Consider the following 16,477-nt stretch of genomic DNA (forward strand, 5'->3'; position numbering starts at 1 on the left):
ATGGAACCCGAGAGCAGAGAATTCCACTAGCTGTGTGTCTAAGCAAAACATTTTCCAGAGATCTGAGTAGTTTCCCAACATTCAATAAAAAAACAGGTTGGCTAAAGCCATGTCTTATCTGTAGACCTATATTCTCACGATAGAAATGGATGTGTCTCTAAGAAACAACTACACATGAGATGGACAGAAGTGTTGGGGGCCAGTTAGAGGTAGCTCCCAGACATATTGGGTGCTAATTGCTGGGAATCCCAAGTGGAAAGATTGCTGCTGTGCTGCTTTTGGACTTTTGGACAGTAGGCAACAAGTTGGCCACTGTGAGAACAAGATGCTGGACTAGATGGGCCTCTGTCCTAATCCACCAGGGCTCTTTTTATGTTCTTATGTATATTTAAATGCCACACTGACCCAATCAAGTATAAAGGGAAGGTGAGGGGGTTACAAAAGTTGGGCACTTTCTGCTGAGTGATAGCAAGATTCCAGGGGGTTTCAGGTGCTCAGACAGGGTCTATGTTCATTTGAGAATCAAGATGTGGCAGAGGCTGTAATAGCTTTAAAAAATAGTCCCCCCTCCCACATATTTACACTTGAGTTTGGAGGGAGGGAGTTACAGGGGCTTGTTCCCCACAGAGAGCCGATGTGGTGGGTGGTTAAAAGCAGTAGACTCGTAATCTGGTGAACCAGGTTCATGTCTCCGCTCCTCCACATGCAGCTGCTGGGTGACCTTGGGCCAGTCACACTTCTCTGAAGTCTCTCAGCCTCACTCACCTCACAGAGTGTTTGCTGTGGGGGAGGAAGGGAAAGGAGAATGTTAGCCACTTTGAGACTCCTTCGGGTAGTGATAAAGCCGGATATCAAATCCAAACTCCTCTTCCTCTTCTTCTTCTTCTTCTGTGTGGCACTGGAGCTCAAGGCATCTCTCTCAGCCAGCCTCCAGTCAGCCCGCCTCACATGGATCTATCCCTCTGTTCTCCCTTCTTCTTCCCAGCACACCTTGCTAAAGAAACTATTCTCCTGCCACCTCTCTCTCACACCCCATCACCTTGGCAGCCTCTGTCAGCCTAGGCCCAAGATTCCTCTTAGTTGGGCCATTGACACTTCTTTCTTTTCATCATGTTAACATGTCTCTCCCAGGTGAGGCACTTTAGGTGTTGTTGTTGTTGGTGGTGGTGAAGAACCAAAGTGTAGTCAATGCAAGTGTAGTACATGCAAGTATCTTAAAGTAGGGTCAAGAAAGACTCCTGCTTGAAGCACTGTCAGCCAGTGTTGACAATATTGAGCTAGATAGTTCAATGGTATAACTTGGTGAAGGCAGTTTCTTATGCCTATACAAGAGAGAAAGGGGAAGAGGGAGAGAAGTAGGTGGGCAAGGATGCAGCACTCCCATCTACATGCCTCTTGTGGTTTAAATTGCATCCCACACATCCCACTCTACACCATGATCGGAGGCAGCTGCTACCCTAAGAACCAGTGCAGATGTTTCTGCAGCTGACTCAGGGACTTAACCACAGTATCAAATTTGTTCTCGCTGTTGTAGATTTTGCCTCAATTCTGTAATGATGTGACCTTTTTTGGCCACAAGATCTTCCGAAGAACACACTGGTCAAGTCTGAAATAAGCAGACTGAAGAACCACGAGTAATTGCTAAGCACAATTCAGTCCAACTTCAAATTAACTTCCAGACTTCCAGTCAACTTTTCTGTCTTGCATTCCACTCCTAAAAAGAAGGCACTGACATGTAAAGAATTATGTTCAGGTCAGAAACAGAGTGTCCTGACTGTTGCTGACTGTTGCCACTTCTGAGATCAGAATCACACCAGTTTTGTGTAGGGGTTGGCCTGCTTGTCCCATGTAGACTGTGGAAGGGCATTGCTGGCAAATGATAGCATATCTATCATTTTCCAGAGATGTCGGCAGTTTCTTCCATGCCACCAGTAACCACCCCTCCTCTCCCTCTATATGCAGCAGTATAGAGAAAATCCATGCAGTGGTTGTGAAGAGCATAATAGGATACCAAGTGTGTCTGTAGGGGTCCCTATTGCTGGTTCAGACACCGAGGCTGAAGAAATAGGGTTGCTATGACATCATTAAAAGGGACGCGGGTGGCGCTGTGGGTAAAACCTCAGCGCCTAGGACTTGCTGATCGTATGGTCGGCGGTTCAAATCCCCGCGGCGGGGTGTGCTCCCGTTGCTCGGTCCCAGCGCCTGCCAACCTAGCAGTTCGAAAGCACCCCCGGGTGCAAGTAGATAAATAGGGACCGCTTACTAGCGGGAAGGTAAATGGCGTTTTCGTGTGCTGCGCTGGCTCGCCAGATGCAGCTTGTCACGCTGGCCACGTGACCCAGAAGTGTCTTCGGACAGTGCTGGCCCCCGGCCTCTTAAGCGACATGGGCTCGCAACCCCAGAGTCGGACACGACTGGCCCGTACGGGCAGGGGGTACCTTTACCTTTACCTTTATGACATCATTGTACTTAGTGTGTGTGTGTGTGATGATTCCGAAAGTGTGCAGTAGGCATGGCCCCATCATTGGTCCCCTCTGAATGTGAGCAGAATGTAGACATCATTGTTACTAGAGTCCCTAATTGCCACTGGTGGTGTTTCCTGGGTCACTATGATGCGGCTCTCATTTTTATGCCATTAGTTTCTTTTCTGGTTGCATGTTTCCCACCCTGCCCTTGTAGACTGTGAAAATCTAGAACACTGCAGCTGTTCAGGCTCCCCCCGCCATCAGAATTAGGATTGCTCTGCCTAGCATTAAAAAAGTTCTATGGTATTAGCACACAACAGCTGATGTTGCAGCTATCCTTGGATCAGACTACTGCAACCAGTTTTATTTAGATGGAGACAGAATTAATCAGTGACCTTCACTAATGCACATACCATACTTCGCAGCTCCAAGGATGATGAAGCTCTTAAGATTCCTTGGTGTATTTTTCTGGTAATGTTAAATGGAAAAGTTCATTAAGGGATAGAAAATTCCCAGCTCAGCTAATTTATGTGCCAAATGGCTCTGTTCACTTCCTGCAGAAGGTGGGTTGAAACCGAGCAGTCCAGCACTAAGTCACCTCGTACAAAGGTTGTGGGACCAAATATAACTAGTCACTTGATAATTCGCTCCCCGTTAATTCTGGAAAGAATGCGAGTGTTGAAACAGACAAAAACATTCTGATACTTAGGAGCATTTAAAGGGCATTTCCAGATTATCATATTTTGTAGGAAATAAATGTCCAATTGTGTTACTCATTTGTTGCGTGGGATCCAGACGTCTATATTCAAGGTAGTTGGGGAACATCACAAAGGCCCTAGATGAGAAATAAACAACACTCCCACACTGAAGCATAAAATGTAATACAGACTCTTAATATACAATACAATGCAATGCAAAACAAAAATTTAGCATAACACATGAACACCTAAAACATTCATTCATATTAATCTGTGTGCACCTTCCTTTTGAGCATCAAAAGCCGAGTGACACTTTTCTCATTTTTTTACAGGAGGGAAAATGTATGAGCAATGTCTATTCCCCAAAGTGTACTCTAATCTCACAGCATTTGGTTCAAACCAGGTCATCATTTGTTCTGCATTATCCATGGGCCAGACTGGATAATATTGGGCAATATCCCTCACTGAGGTCCAGTGTAGACTCTTGCTCACCCAGTGCATTAGCACTGGCTCCACATGTAAAAAGTAAAGGACCCCTGGAAGGTTAAGTCCAGTCAAAGGCTACTATGGGGTTGTGGTACTCATCTTGCTTTCAGGCCAAGGGAGCCGGTGTTTGTCCACAGACAGCTTTCCTGGTCATGTTGCCTGCATGACTAAACCACTTCTGGTGCCACGGAACACGGTGACAGAAACCAGAGTGCACAGAAACGCCGTTTACCTTCCTGCCTCAGTGGTAACTATTTATCTACTTGGCACTGGTTTGCTTTTGAACTGCTAGGTTAGCAGGAGCTGGGACAGAGCAATGGGAGCTCACCCTGTCATGGAGACTCGATCCGCCAACCTGCAGATCGGCAAGCCCAAGAGGCTCAGTGGTTTAGACCACAGCAGTTCCAAGTACCAAGGTACAAAGTGAGAGCATTTGGGTCAAAATTAAGGGAGAGAAGAATAACAGAGACCTCATTGTGGGAGTTTACTATAGATCCCCAAGCCAAACGGAGGACATAGATGATGCCTTCCTGGAACAGATGGCCAAGCATGCAAAAGGAAGGGAGATAGTAGTAATGGGGGACTTCAATTACCCGGATATTTGTTGGACGTCAAACTCAGCCAAGAGCATAAGGTCAAACAGATTCCTCACTCGCCTTGCAGACAACTTCATTGTCCAGAAAGTGGGAGAAGCAACAAGAGGAACAGCCATTTTAGATCTGGTCCTAACCAATGTTGATGACCTGGTTAGTGGGGTAGATGTGGATGGATCATTAGGCGCGAGTGATCATGCTCTTCTGAAGTTTACTATACAGCGGAAAGGAGCAGCCATGCATACTAGGGCTCAATTTCTTGACTTTAAGAAAGCCGACTTCATAAAACTTAGGGAAGTGCTGGGTGAGATCCCATGGACAGCAATACTAAAAGGAAAGGGAGTTCATGATGGCTGGGAGTTTGTTAAGAGGGAGATAGTAAAAGCACAACGTCAGGCAATACCAATGAGACGGAAGCATGGAAGGTACCTAAAGAAGCCAGGGTGGCTATCTAAAGAACTTTTAACTGAATTAAGATTAAAAAAGGATGTGTACAAAAAATGGAAAAGGGGGGAAACCACCAATGAGGAATTCTAACAAATAGCCAGCATGTGTAGACACAAAGTCAGAAAAGCTAAAGCACAGAATGAACTCAGGCTTGCTAGAGAGGTTAAAAGCAACAAAAAAGGCTTTTATGGGTATGTTCGTAGCAAAAGGAAGAACAAAGAAACAGTGGGGTCACTCAGAGGAGAAGATGGTGAAATGCAAACAGGGGACACAGAAAGGGCTGAACTCCTCAATGCCTTCTTTGCCTCAGTCTTCTCCGATAAAGAAAACAATGCCCGACCTGAAGAATTTGGAGCAAATGATTCAGCAAAGGAAACACAGCCCAGAATAACTAAGGAGATAATACAAGAATATTTGGCTAGTTTAGATGTATTCAAGTCTCCAGGGCCAGATGAACTGCATCCAAGAGTATTAAAAGAACTGGCAGATGTGATCTCAGAACCACTGGCAGTCATCTTTGAGAATTCCTGGAGAACAGGCGAAGTCCCGGCAGACTGGAGGAGGGCAAATGTTGTCCCTATTTTCAAAAAGGGGAAAAGAGAGGACCCAAATAATTACCGCCCAGTCAGTCTGACATCAATAGCAGGGAAGATTCTGGAGCAGATCATTAAGCAAACAGTCTGTGAGCACCTAGAAAGGAATGCTGTGATCACCAATAGTCAGCATGGATTTCTGAAAAATAAGTCATGTCAGACTAACCTGATCTCGTTTTTTGACAGAATTACAAGCCTGGTAGATGAAGGGAACGCAGTGGATGTAGCCTACCTTGATTTCAGCAAGGCATTTGACAAGGTGCCCCATGATATTCTTGTAAAGAAGCTGGTAAAATGCGGTCTTGACTATGCTACCACTCAGTGGATTTGTAACTGGCTGACTGACCGAACCCAAAGGGTGCTCATCAATGGTTCCTCTTCATCCTGGAGAAGAGTGACTAGTGGGGTGCCACAGGGTTCTGTCTTGGGCCCGGTCTTATTCAACATCTTTATCAACGACTTGGATGATGGACTCAAGGGCATCCTGATCAAATTTGCAGATGACACCAAACTGGGAGGGGTGGCTAACACCCCAGAGGACAGGATCACACTTCAAAACGACCTTGACAGATTAGAGAACTGGGCCAAAACAAACAAAATGAATTTTAACAGGGAGAAATGTAAAGTATTGCACTTGGGCAAAAAAAAATGAGAGGCACAAATACAAGATGGGTGACACCTGGCTTGAGAGCAGTACATGTGAAAAGGATCTAGGAGTCTTGGTTGACCACAAACTTGACATGAGCCAACAGTGTGACGCGGCAGCTAAAAAAGCCAATGCAATTCTGGGCTGCATCAATAGGAGTATAGCATCTAGATCAAGGGAAGTAATAGTGCCACTGTATTCTGCTCTGGTCAGACCTCACCTGGAGTACTGTGTCCAGTTCTGGGCACCACAATTCAAGAAGAACACTGACAAACTGGAACGTGTCCAGAGGAGGGCAACCAAAATGGTCAAAGGCCTGGAAACGATGCCTTATGAGGAACGGCTAAGAGAGCTGGGCATGTTTAGCCTGGAGAAGAGAAGGTTAAGGGGTGATATGATAGCCATGTTCAAATATATAAAAGGATGTCACATAGAGGAGGGAGAAAGGTTGTTTTCTGCTGCTCCAGAGAAGCGGACACGGAGCAATGGAGCCAAACTACAAGAAAGAAGATTCCACCTAAACATTAGGAAGAACTTCCTGACAGTAAGAGCTGTTCGACAGTGGAATTTGCTGCCAAGGAGTGTGGTGGAGTCTCCTGCTTTGGAGGTCTTTAAGCAGAGGCTTGACAACCATATGTCAGGAGTGCTCTGATGGTGTTTCCTGCTTGGCAGGGGGTTGGACTCGATGGCCCTTGTGGTCTCTTCCAACTCTATGATTCTATGATTCTATGATTCTATATGATATAATTTGGAAAATCATCCATGTAGTTTTCTGCATATGTTGAACTGGACATATGCAGATGGCATTCACCTGTCTTATCCCTGCATGTGCTTGTGGGCTGGAACACTGAGTGAGTGGGTGGGTGGAGAGCTACATTCACATGTTGGGACAAGTTAAGGGAGATGTACCATCTGTTCCCAAAGGGTAAACACTGGGCCTCTGATGCATGTTTGGTATATTAAATAACTTCTGAGGACCTTGAGGAAAGAAACGGATATGAGGGTGTCATTACGCTCAGGTGAAATTTGCTTATGCTCTTTTAAAAGGAAGATTTAATTATACTCTTATTACAAAACTGAACTAATTTGGATGATTGATATGCCCAGAGAAAAAAAAAAAGAGGACCATGGTGTGAAATAATTGGTGTAAGCAAGTTTAAATTAGTTGGCTGTAACCTGAGACCATCAGCACATGGAAATAAGTAGGAGAAAATGATACTTTCCTTGGAATTAGTGTTTCTTTATTTTGAAAAATGGTCTTGCCACGAGCACTTCAGGAATGGTTAATAGCACTGGGATCAAGGTGTCAGCTATTGCTAGTGTTTCATAATAAGTAATTCTGCTTTTCAGCTAGTGACATGTATAATTGCTCCAGTATTAAAAGGAAACCACAATTAAATTGCTCCAAACCTTAAAAACTTTTTTCTCCTTTCCACTCAATATATTTCATTGTAAGAGACATGAACAAAACGATGGTAAGAAATGTTTCAAATTGCACTTCCAATCTTGCTGGAAGAGGGGTGGGGGTGGGCTTCAACACTAAAATACATCTACTTGAGACCTTCATAAGTAACATGTGGTTTTATATTTTAAAAACGTGGGTTTTTTTTCTGCCTGAAGGAAAGCTTTGAGAAGCTGCTGGGTTTGCTTACTTCCTCAGTATCAGGAGCTGGCCCGCTGAGAGAGATCATTTCCCCAAGTCTCCAGCATTCCTAAAAAAACCCCATTCCATTAGCATCCATTACACAGAGCCAGAAGCAGAGGCTTTGCAAACCCTACATTTACTTCCAATAGGTTGTACATGAGATTCTTTCGAATGCCTAGGCAATTGCTTTAGGATTGGTTAGGAACATAGCGTTAGGGAAGATATGCAGGAGCTATGTTACAAGGAGAGGGTGGCATTCTCTGATGGTTTAAGCAGGGCCTTTTTAGAAGCCTGAACTTGCTTAGTTAATAACCTTCTAGGCTGTGTCCTTTAAGGATTTAATTGTGTTTAGAGATGCATCAGGTGAGGACAGATTAATGCAATGTGAGCTGATTTTTTATTATTATAACTTTTTATTGGGTTTTATAAACACAGAGCACTGGAATATTAAACAATACAAATAAATAGACTTCGGAGGTGATTTTTAGACTACAGAGACAGGACAGAGAGAGAGGCTTATCAGGACATGAGGTCAATCTGGATACTGAATGCCAAGATTGAGGACTGATTCATGTGCTTGCAGGATCAAAGTCATGAGAATGACAGGGACTAGTGCTTCTCACACAAACAGTAGAAGAGGGCAGCTTGCCAAGCCTTTGATGTACCTGAGATGATGCCATTGGTACTACCTCTGGCTGAACACAGGGATATGACTCCCACACCCAAATAATATAAATATGGGAGACTGGAGCACTGCTAAGATTAAAGATTGAAGACACTGAAGACATTGCCTTAGACTGAAGGAGTGAGAGGAATAGCTGTTGCTCTGGAGGTGCTTCCCCAGCCATGAGAAATCTGATTTTTTTTAATGCTTTACTTTGTATTCTTTGCTAGCAAATAAACTTGTTAAAGTAACCACCTTGGTGTTTTTATTGTCTGCCAGAAACAAACAAAAAAGAACCCCTTGCGTCTTGGCAAGGCACACGATAACATAGAAAGCTTATACTTTGTCAGACCACAGGTCCCTCTTGATTCAACTCCCTGAAGCCCTGATTGTGACTTTGGTGGGACTATATTAGAACCATGCCAAACAAAAGTAAATGGCTTGGGGATTCCTGTCTGTAATATAGCAGCATAAATAATCTTGAAAGTGTTGCTTGCTTATGACTGTATGGCATTCTTGAAGACGGAAAAAGTGACTTAAATGTGGTTCTCATTAGATCACAACCAGATGGGCTTCATTAAGAATAATATTAAGTGATTTGCTGCTTATGTTATGGTGCAGCACTACCTTACGTTCTCCAAATTGTATTGCACTCTATAGGGCTTTGAAAGACACAAAAATGTGGCTGCAAGGAAGTCAACTATGTATTTCTTTTTTGCTGCCTTAAGCTGAAAGCTATGTGAAATCCAGATGTATTTGTTGTATCCAAAGTTACATTGGGTTATAGTCACCATTAATGAATCTGCATGTCTTGGGTCATATCCCACTGAAACTTCTGGGAAATCCAAATTCCATTACCTCAAATACAGCAAAGGGATTGTAATTTGTGAGCCCACCACATCAGAGTAAAATGTATTTATTCTGGTTGATAAATTGATGGTTTCCCCTGTGCTCTGTAGCCAAGTGGATGAAGCTTCTTGATAGCAGGGACAAGTTCTTTCTTACAGAAGGATGAAGGGAATTGCCTCAGCTGGCACCATGGATGTGGTCAGATGATGGCAGGATCTGGTGTGTGAATGATGGACTTAAAAAGAGGGTTCTCCTAGGACATTTGGCTGCCTGAGCCAAAAATGGCATCTCTGTATTCACTGACCTTTATAATAGAATCAGTTCAAAATGCAATGCTTGAAAAGGCGGAACAGATATATTTGGGCTGAAAGGACAGCCTCTGCAAGAGGAGAAGCAAGCTCCTTTGGATGATAGCTAGCTCATTTCAACAGGACTTTAAAAAACAATATTCATGGGAAGAAGAAATGAGACAGTTGTGTCCGTTTGCCTAGTGACACCTAGTGATAATGGCATGAGATGATGACCTTTGAGTCAAATAGCCAGAAAAGGGGCATGCAGTCCAGAAGACCTACAGTCAACACATCAGTCTACTTGTCATGTAATAAGAGAGTATAAGAACCCTGGAGACAGACCTATTTTGGGGCAATGGCCTCTACAGCACTCCAAGGAGCAGCAGGACACTTCCATCATCATCCCACTTCACCATTCGTCTGTGCTACTTGACTGGCCATCTAGTTAGAACTTTGGTTAATGTTTATTTATTTAAATATTTATAGGGTTTTTTTTTAAAAAAAGGTAAAGGACCCCTGGACGGTTAAGTCCTGTCAAAGGCAACTATGGGGTTGCTGCACTCATCTCACTTTTCAGGCCGAGGGAGCCGGCATTTTTCCACCTACAGCTTTCTGGGTCACGTGGCCAGCAGGACTAAACTGCTTCTGGCACAACGGAACACCGTGATGGAAACCAGAGTGCACAGCAATGCCGTTTACTTTCCCACCACAGTGGTACCAATTTATCTACTTGCACAGGTATGCTTTTGAACTGCTATGTTGGCAGAAGCTGGGACAGAGCATTATTTATAGAACACTCTTCAGCAGCGAAAATACAGCAAGGCGGTACACAATTTAACAGAAATGACAAGAAGATCAACACAATATGACATGAAGATCAATACAGTACAAAAGAAGAAGAAGAAGAAGAAGAAGAAGAAGAAGAAGAAGAAGAAGAGTTTGAATTTGATATCCTGCTTTATCACTACCCGAAGGAGTTTCAAAGCGGCTAACATTCTCCTTTCCCTTCCTCCCCCACAACAAACACAAAGAGGTGGTGGGGCTGAGAGACTTCAAAGTGTGACTAGCCCAAGGTCACCCAGTAGCTGCATGTGGAGGAGCGGAGACGCGAATCCGGTTCCCCAGACTACAAGTCTATTGCTCTTAACCACTACACCACACTGGCTCTTAATAAATCAATAAGATCAATACAAAGTATATCACTGCACCGTATGTGTGATGAATACATTGTGTGACTCAGAGTTCTTGACTCTAAACCAGGCTTGGCATTTCTCCTTTCACTACCTGAGGCAAAATGGGAAGGTGTCCTCTCAGCTTGCTGCCTCCCCAACCCTGATGAAGCCTCCCTTAGCTGGGTCGTTTGGCAGTGCTTGGAAAGTGGCAATGGTGGGTTCCAGTGAGATCTTGTGGAGCTCTTATGAGGTCTCATGAGATCTGGCTGGAAACGGCTGCTGGTGTCACCTGAGATGACTGCCTCTATGCACTCCTCCTTTGACCCCAAGTGGTATTCACAACACTCCCTCCCTTTCCAATTTTTCCACATAAATAAAGCAGAAAGCAATATTTTAAAATACGGCTTATGGCTTGGGGTGTGTGTGAAAATTGCTGGGTAGCAATGAAAAGTGCACCTTTTAAATGTCTTTTGGGCTGGGGTGGGACAGGAATGCTAGTGTTCATCTAGCATTGTCCTATCTCCATGACGACTTCATTTACATACAGTGATGTCGTCACACACCAAATCTGACTGGGTATGTGCAGAATCGTGATACCATCCTCACCATTATGTGATTACTGATGGCCTGGGAATACCAATGCAACTAATCCAGGAAGAAGTGGTATTTTTTTTTTTATGTGCAGAAATAGCAGTAGATGGGGAAATAGTAGCAGTGAACAGGGCTCTGAACAGGTTGATATTTTGAAAATTAAGACCCTTGGACACTGAGAGAGTGTCCTAGGGGCCATAGGATATATCAGGGCTTACTCTCCCAGATCCACACCAGGGAGCATTCTGCAGGCACATGGGGACAGGCTTCAGATTCACTGCATCTTAAGCCTTTATGTTGTGTGGGGAGTGTGCCACCCCTCCCATTCTAACAAAATACAAATAAATATTAGAAAATAATAAGGAAGCAATGAACAGTGAGGAAAAAATACAAAAAGCCACCCTCCCACCTTCTGCCCTGTACCTACTGCACGTATACAATTGGCTTGCTCTGCCTTTTTTTTTTTTTTTTTTTTTTTGGTGGGGGGCAGAACATTTGACATAGACCTACTACTTAAAACAATATTGATCCCAGCAGCCTGGTCAAAACAGGAAGCTTTTTCAATGCCCTTTTAAATGGGTCAATAGAGAGGCTCCAATGGGAAGGAGTTCCAGAACCAAGGGAACTCTGCCAACAAAATTATGTTTCTAATGGTAGTCAGTTTTACCTTAAAGTACTTCTTTTACCTTAGAAAAAGTGTCCCATTTTCTGGAACCTGAATCACAGGGATTCAAATGTATATTCTTCATATATCCAAGACCCACAACCCATGCTCATTTGTGATGTTCTGCATTTAAGAACCTGAATTCCAACTCATTCCCCACAAGGCTCTTATTTCCACTTTAGTGACAGTGTAGGCTTCTGAAAATAGCTCTTAATAACGGAAAACCTGATAAAACTCTAGCTGAACTGAAGTATTGCCAGTGCAACATTAGACGGCAGTTACCAATCTTCAGAACCTTAATAATTGGAAACAGAAATTGAGAAGTCAAGAGGCGCAGCTAGCGGTTCGTGCTGATGATAAATCATAAGCCGTTGTGACTAAATTTATGCACAGGTGACAACAGCTATATTTCCTTCCTTTGTTTTTCACGTCTAGAGCAGATTGTCCACAGTTATCTCTCGTGGCCATTAGACTGCTGTATCTTTCGGACTTTCTTTTGATCATAGTCAGCAGATCAGCTACTACTGATTTAATATCAAAGATGCCTCTGCAAGCAGAACGATGCCTATAGAGTCAGCTGTAAATAATCAGGGAGGACACAGCTAGGTACTGGCAAATCTGTCAATTTGGGTTGGACTCAGTGCATCAATTTTCCATTCTAAAGTTCAGTTTGCCACATTTCGACATTAGTTTGATATATGTATGCATACACACACAGAGTTCACATGAAAACTAAGCAGCATTTTAGTGTGCACTTCTCCTAGTTTACACATTTTTAAAAGCCATTTCCCCTAATAGAATGCATTTTGTTTGTTAGAGATCCCACCAGCAACACTTCTGCCCATCCATATGTTTGGTGGGAAGAAGAGGCAGCTTTGCACTGGGAGAATGATCGGTAAAGGTAAAGGGACCCCTGACCATTAGGTCCAGTCGTGGCCGACTCTGGGGTTGCGTCGCTCATCTCGCTTGACTAGCCGAGGGAGCCGGCATACAGCTTCTGGGTCATGGGGCCAGCATGACTAAGCCGCTTCTGGCGAAACCAGAGCAGTGCACGAAAACGCCATTTACCTTCCCACCAGAGCGGTACCTATTTATCTACTTGCACTTTGATGTGCTTTCGAACTGCTAGGTGGGCAGGAGCAGGGACTGAGCAATGGGAGCTCACCCCATGGCAGGGATTCGAACCGCCGACCTTCTGATCGGCAAATCCTAGGATCTGTGGTTTAACCCACAGCGCCACCCACGTCCCTTGGGAGAATGATACCCCTGTCCAATCTATTTATTCCTTCAGTATACCAAATTACCTAACTCAATTGAGCCTCATTTCAGTACAAATCTAAGGGCGCTTCCTATCCCACCATTAATCTTAGACATCTGTGAATAAGACAACATTTTCAGGAAGAGGGTGGGGTGAAACACTGGGCGGACATTTTTGGGGTGCTGTAAACAGAAGTGTTAATTTATCAATAAAGGAACCCAGACTTTAGAACTGGATGAACTAGTGATAGTTGTTATGCAGAGTCAAAAATATGAGCAGCTGAAATTAGAAATTTGGGGCAATTTTGAAAAGTGGGAAATATTTTTTTCAATGCATGGCAGTTTTTATACACAGTAACCCATGTGTAATATCTGAGTACTGCACTGATAGTAAGAACACACAAACACACACATGCACACGTAGCAAAGTGAAGTTATTTTTTAAAATGGCTTATAATAAAATTCTACCAATGTCTACCCAGAAGTAAGCCCTATTGACTTCAAGGGGGGGATGTGCTTTCAAGTATGTGTCAGGATAGCAGAAAAACAGGTCAGGATCAAGCAATCCATTCTAACCCAACTGTACTTCATTGCTATAAACATGTCTGGAAAAAGTATACCTATGAACCACTGAAGCAACACAACTGTGGAAAGACAAGTGCCCCCCTTCCCAAAGCAACAACTTTGAAGCACATCGCCCCAGAGCATACACAACAGCTGCCTTAAACTGTTTCCCTCACGTGGCCAATGACTGGATATAGCTTTGGAAATATGTAGTTAATAATCACTGTAACCTAGTTTGATAATTATTAAGATGAAGGAGCTTTGAAATATATAGCACTTGACTAGAAATGGAAGAGGTTAGACTTGTGTGTCAGATGTTTTCCTTTAATTTTCTGGTAACTATTATAGGACCTCTGTTTATAAATAGCAATTGTCAAAAATAATAGTAATGAAAAAGAGATGGAATGGCACATGCAGACATGTGGATTCTTTTAATATTTACTGGAAACTTGTCTCAGTGGAAAAGCAGAGTGCTCTGGCCATTTTAACAGAGTCAAGTACACTTTTTATTATAAGCATTAGCATGGATGACGCTGGCTCTCCCCATTTCCTATTTCCTTTATGAATATAGATATTTGCTTCTTTTAACAATCTATCTGACATTAACAGGACAGAATCCACAGCCTTGAAGAATTTTTTAATGGCACATTTTACAACACAACACAATAATTTTGAATATTAACGGCTCATATGGTTCAAGGGAAGTGAAATAAGGGACGATTAGGGTCCTTCACTAGGCTACTAGGCCTTCTCAGTAGAAGCTTCATTTCTCTAATGCCAAATGAAACTTTGGCTGCTACACTATACCAAACAAAAAGCCTATGTAGGACTCCCAGAACTTCTACATCTACTGATCTATATTTTTACTGTATATTTCTATCTATATATTGTTAAACACCAGTTTAGGATTTCCAATTCTAGTCCTCTTCCCCTGCCTTTAAGATCCCCTTGGCACAGAAATATATCAGGCAAGATATTGGAGATAAAGTGAAGGAAAAGGTTTTTCTTGCATGATATGTCATACCTAAAGGCAAATTTTGAATGTCTGCAACCTGAAGACTTACTATTATCTGCAGAGAGCACATGCCCCCTATTTTGAAAGAACTTCATTGGTTTCAAGGTGTTGGTGTTGACCTCAAAGCCCCAGTGGTTAGCGCCCTGTCTACTTACTGGAGGATCTACTGCAATTGTAAACCTCCATACAACCTCTAATGCAGGCTTCTTCAAACTCAGCCCTCCAGATGTTTTTGGCCTACAACTCCCATGATCCCTAGCTAGCAGGACTAGTGGTCAGGGATGATGGGAACTGTAGTCTCAAAACATCTGGAGGGCCGAGTTTGAGGAAGCCTGCTCTAATGTCTTCTGGGGATTTTTGTAAGAGCCATCCTGGATCAGACCAAAGGCTTATCTAGTCCAGCATTCAGTTCTTGTGGGAAGCCCATATGAATGGCATGAAAGCAACAGCAATTTCTCCCCATGATCGCTAGCAAATGGTATTCAGAGGCATACAGCCTCTGATATTGGGGGCAATATAGTGATCATGACTAGCAGTCATTGATAGTCTAATATTCCATGAAATTGTCTTAATTTGTCTAATTTAACACTGCCCAATCCGGTGTCAATTATGATGTATTGTGGTATCAGATTCTACAGTTCAACTACAGTGGAACCTCAGTTTTCGAACGTAATCTGTTTCAGAAGACCGTTCGACTTCCTTAACATTTGAAAACTGAAGATCAGTGGGCACTTGACAAAATCCATTGAAAAAAAATGAAGAAACACACCTCAGAAGCTATTCGACTTCCGAGGAATGTTCAAAAACTTCTGGGTTTGGGGTGTTCGGGTTCTGAATTGTTCATCAACAGAGACGTTTGAGAACTGAGGTTCCACTGCATGTCCATTTTCTCTATAACATGAATAGTTTTATAACCTCTATCACCCAACAGTCAAAATGGACTAGGGGGTGGGAAGCTTTCCAGATCCTGCTTTTAGGATGGCGGATAAGAAATGTCAGTGATTAAAAAAAAGTTCACAAACTTCATTGTTAATGTGTAATATCTGTAAATTACTGTACTGAAAAAATGCAGGGCTGCTTTATGTTCAAGTGTGAAGAAGAAGATGAAAAAGCCACAATTTTGCCAAAAGAAAAATGTGCTGCTTTGTAGAAAGGGCATTACAAAATCATTCTCTGTCTTTTCTTACTCAAAAGTAAGCCCCATGAAGTTTACATATTAGTAAATGTTCTTAGCACTGCTGTCATTATTCTCCTAATATAATCCACTATTTCAGTGGAAGCCCCTGGATAAGGCAGGGACTACAGTAAAACAGCTTCTTGCTGTTAGGAGTTATTATTTGCGTTACAAGGAATACAATGAAAAATAGAATCCTTTGTGTCAGAAACCAGAAGCTCTCTGGCAGATTATATCGAGGCAAATGATTTAGTGTCCCTTCTTGACTGTGTTAATTGTTATCCTAGTCGCCCAGGAAGGGAATTTTAAACATGCAGAAGTCTTGCAAAAATAAGCTCCAGCACATTTATGACTGTCTCAACAACATCCCAGCTTTCCGGCTAGATGGGTGTTCGGTTCAGAGGAAAGTTGATTTTGCTTTAGCATAGCAAATAAAGAGTTCCCACAGATATATATCCGAGGGGGGGCGAGCTGGGGAGATCTATAAAAATAGTTATGAAACTCTACAAAAGTCGAATGCATAAAGAGGTATGGCTAGGAGGCATAAAGCTCTACTATCTTAGGAAGGCTTCTGTAAGATAGGAATTGCTGGCAAGAATGCAGTAGTTGAGCATTTCATTTAACCATTAGCTAGGGTAGATTTGACATAGGTCAAAGTACAATT

General features: G+C 42.9%; 1 long non-coding RNA gene across 1 annotated transcript; it reads right to left on the minus strand.

Annotated features, from left to right (window-relative positions):
* Window positions 1-1,206: 1,206 nt before the first annotated feature.
* Window positions 1,207-10,881, minus strand: LOC308588627. The gene is made up of 3 exons (XR_014008835.1): window positions 10,661-10,881; window positions 2,879-3,300; window positions 1,207-1,322 (listed from the first exon to the last, which is right to left on the minus strand). It is a non-coding gene; the product is annotated as an uncharacterized lncRNA (long non-coding RNA).
* Window positions 10,882-16,477: the final 5,596 nt, after the last annotated feature.

This window comes from Podarcis bocagei (assembly GCF_964188305.1).
Source record: "Podarcis bocagei genome assembly, chromosome: 6".
NCBI lineage: Eukaryota > Metazoa > Chordata > Lepidosauria > Squamata > Lacertidae > Podarcis > Podarcis bocagei.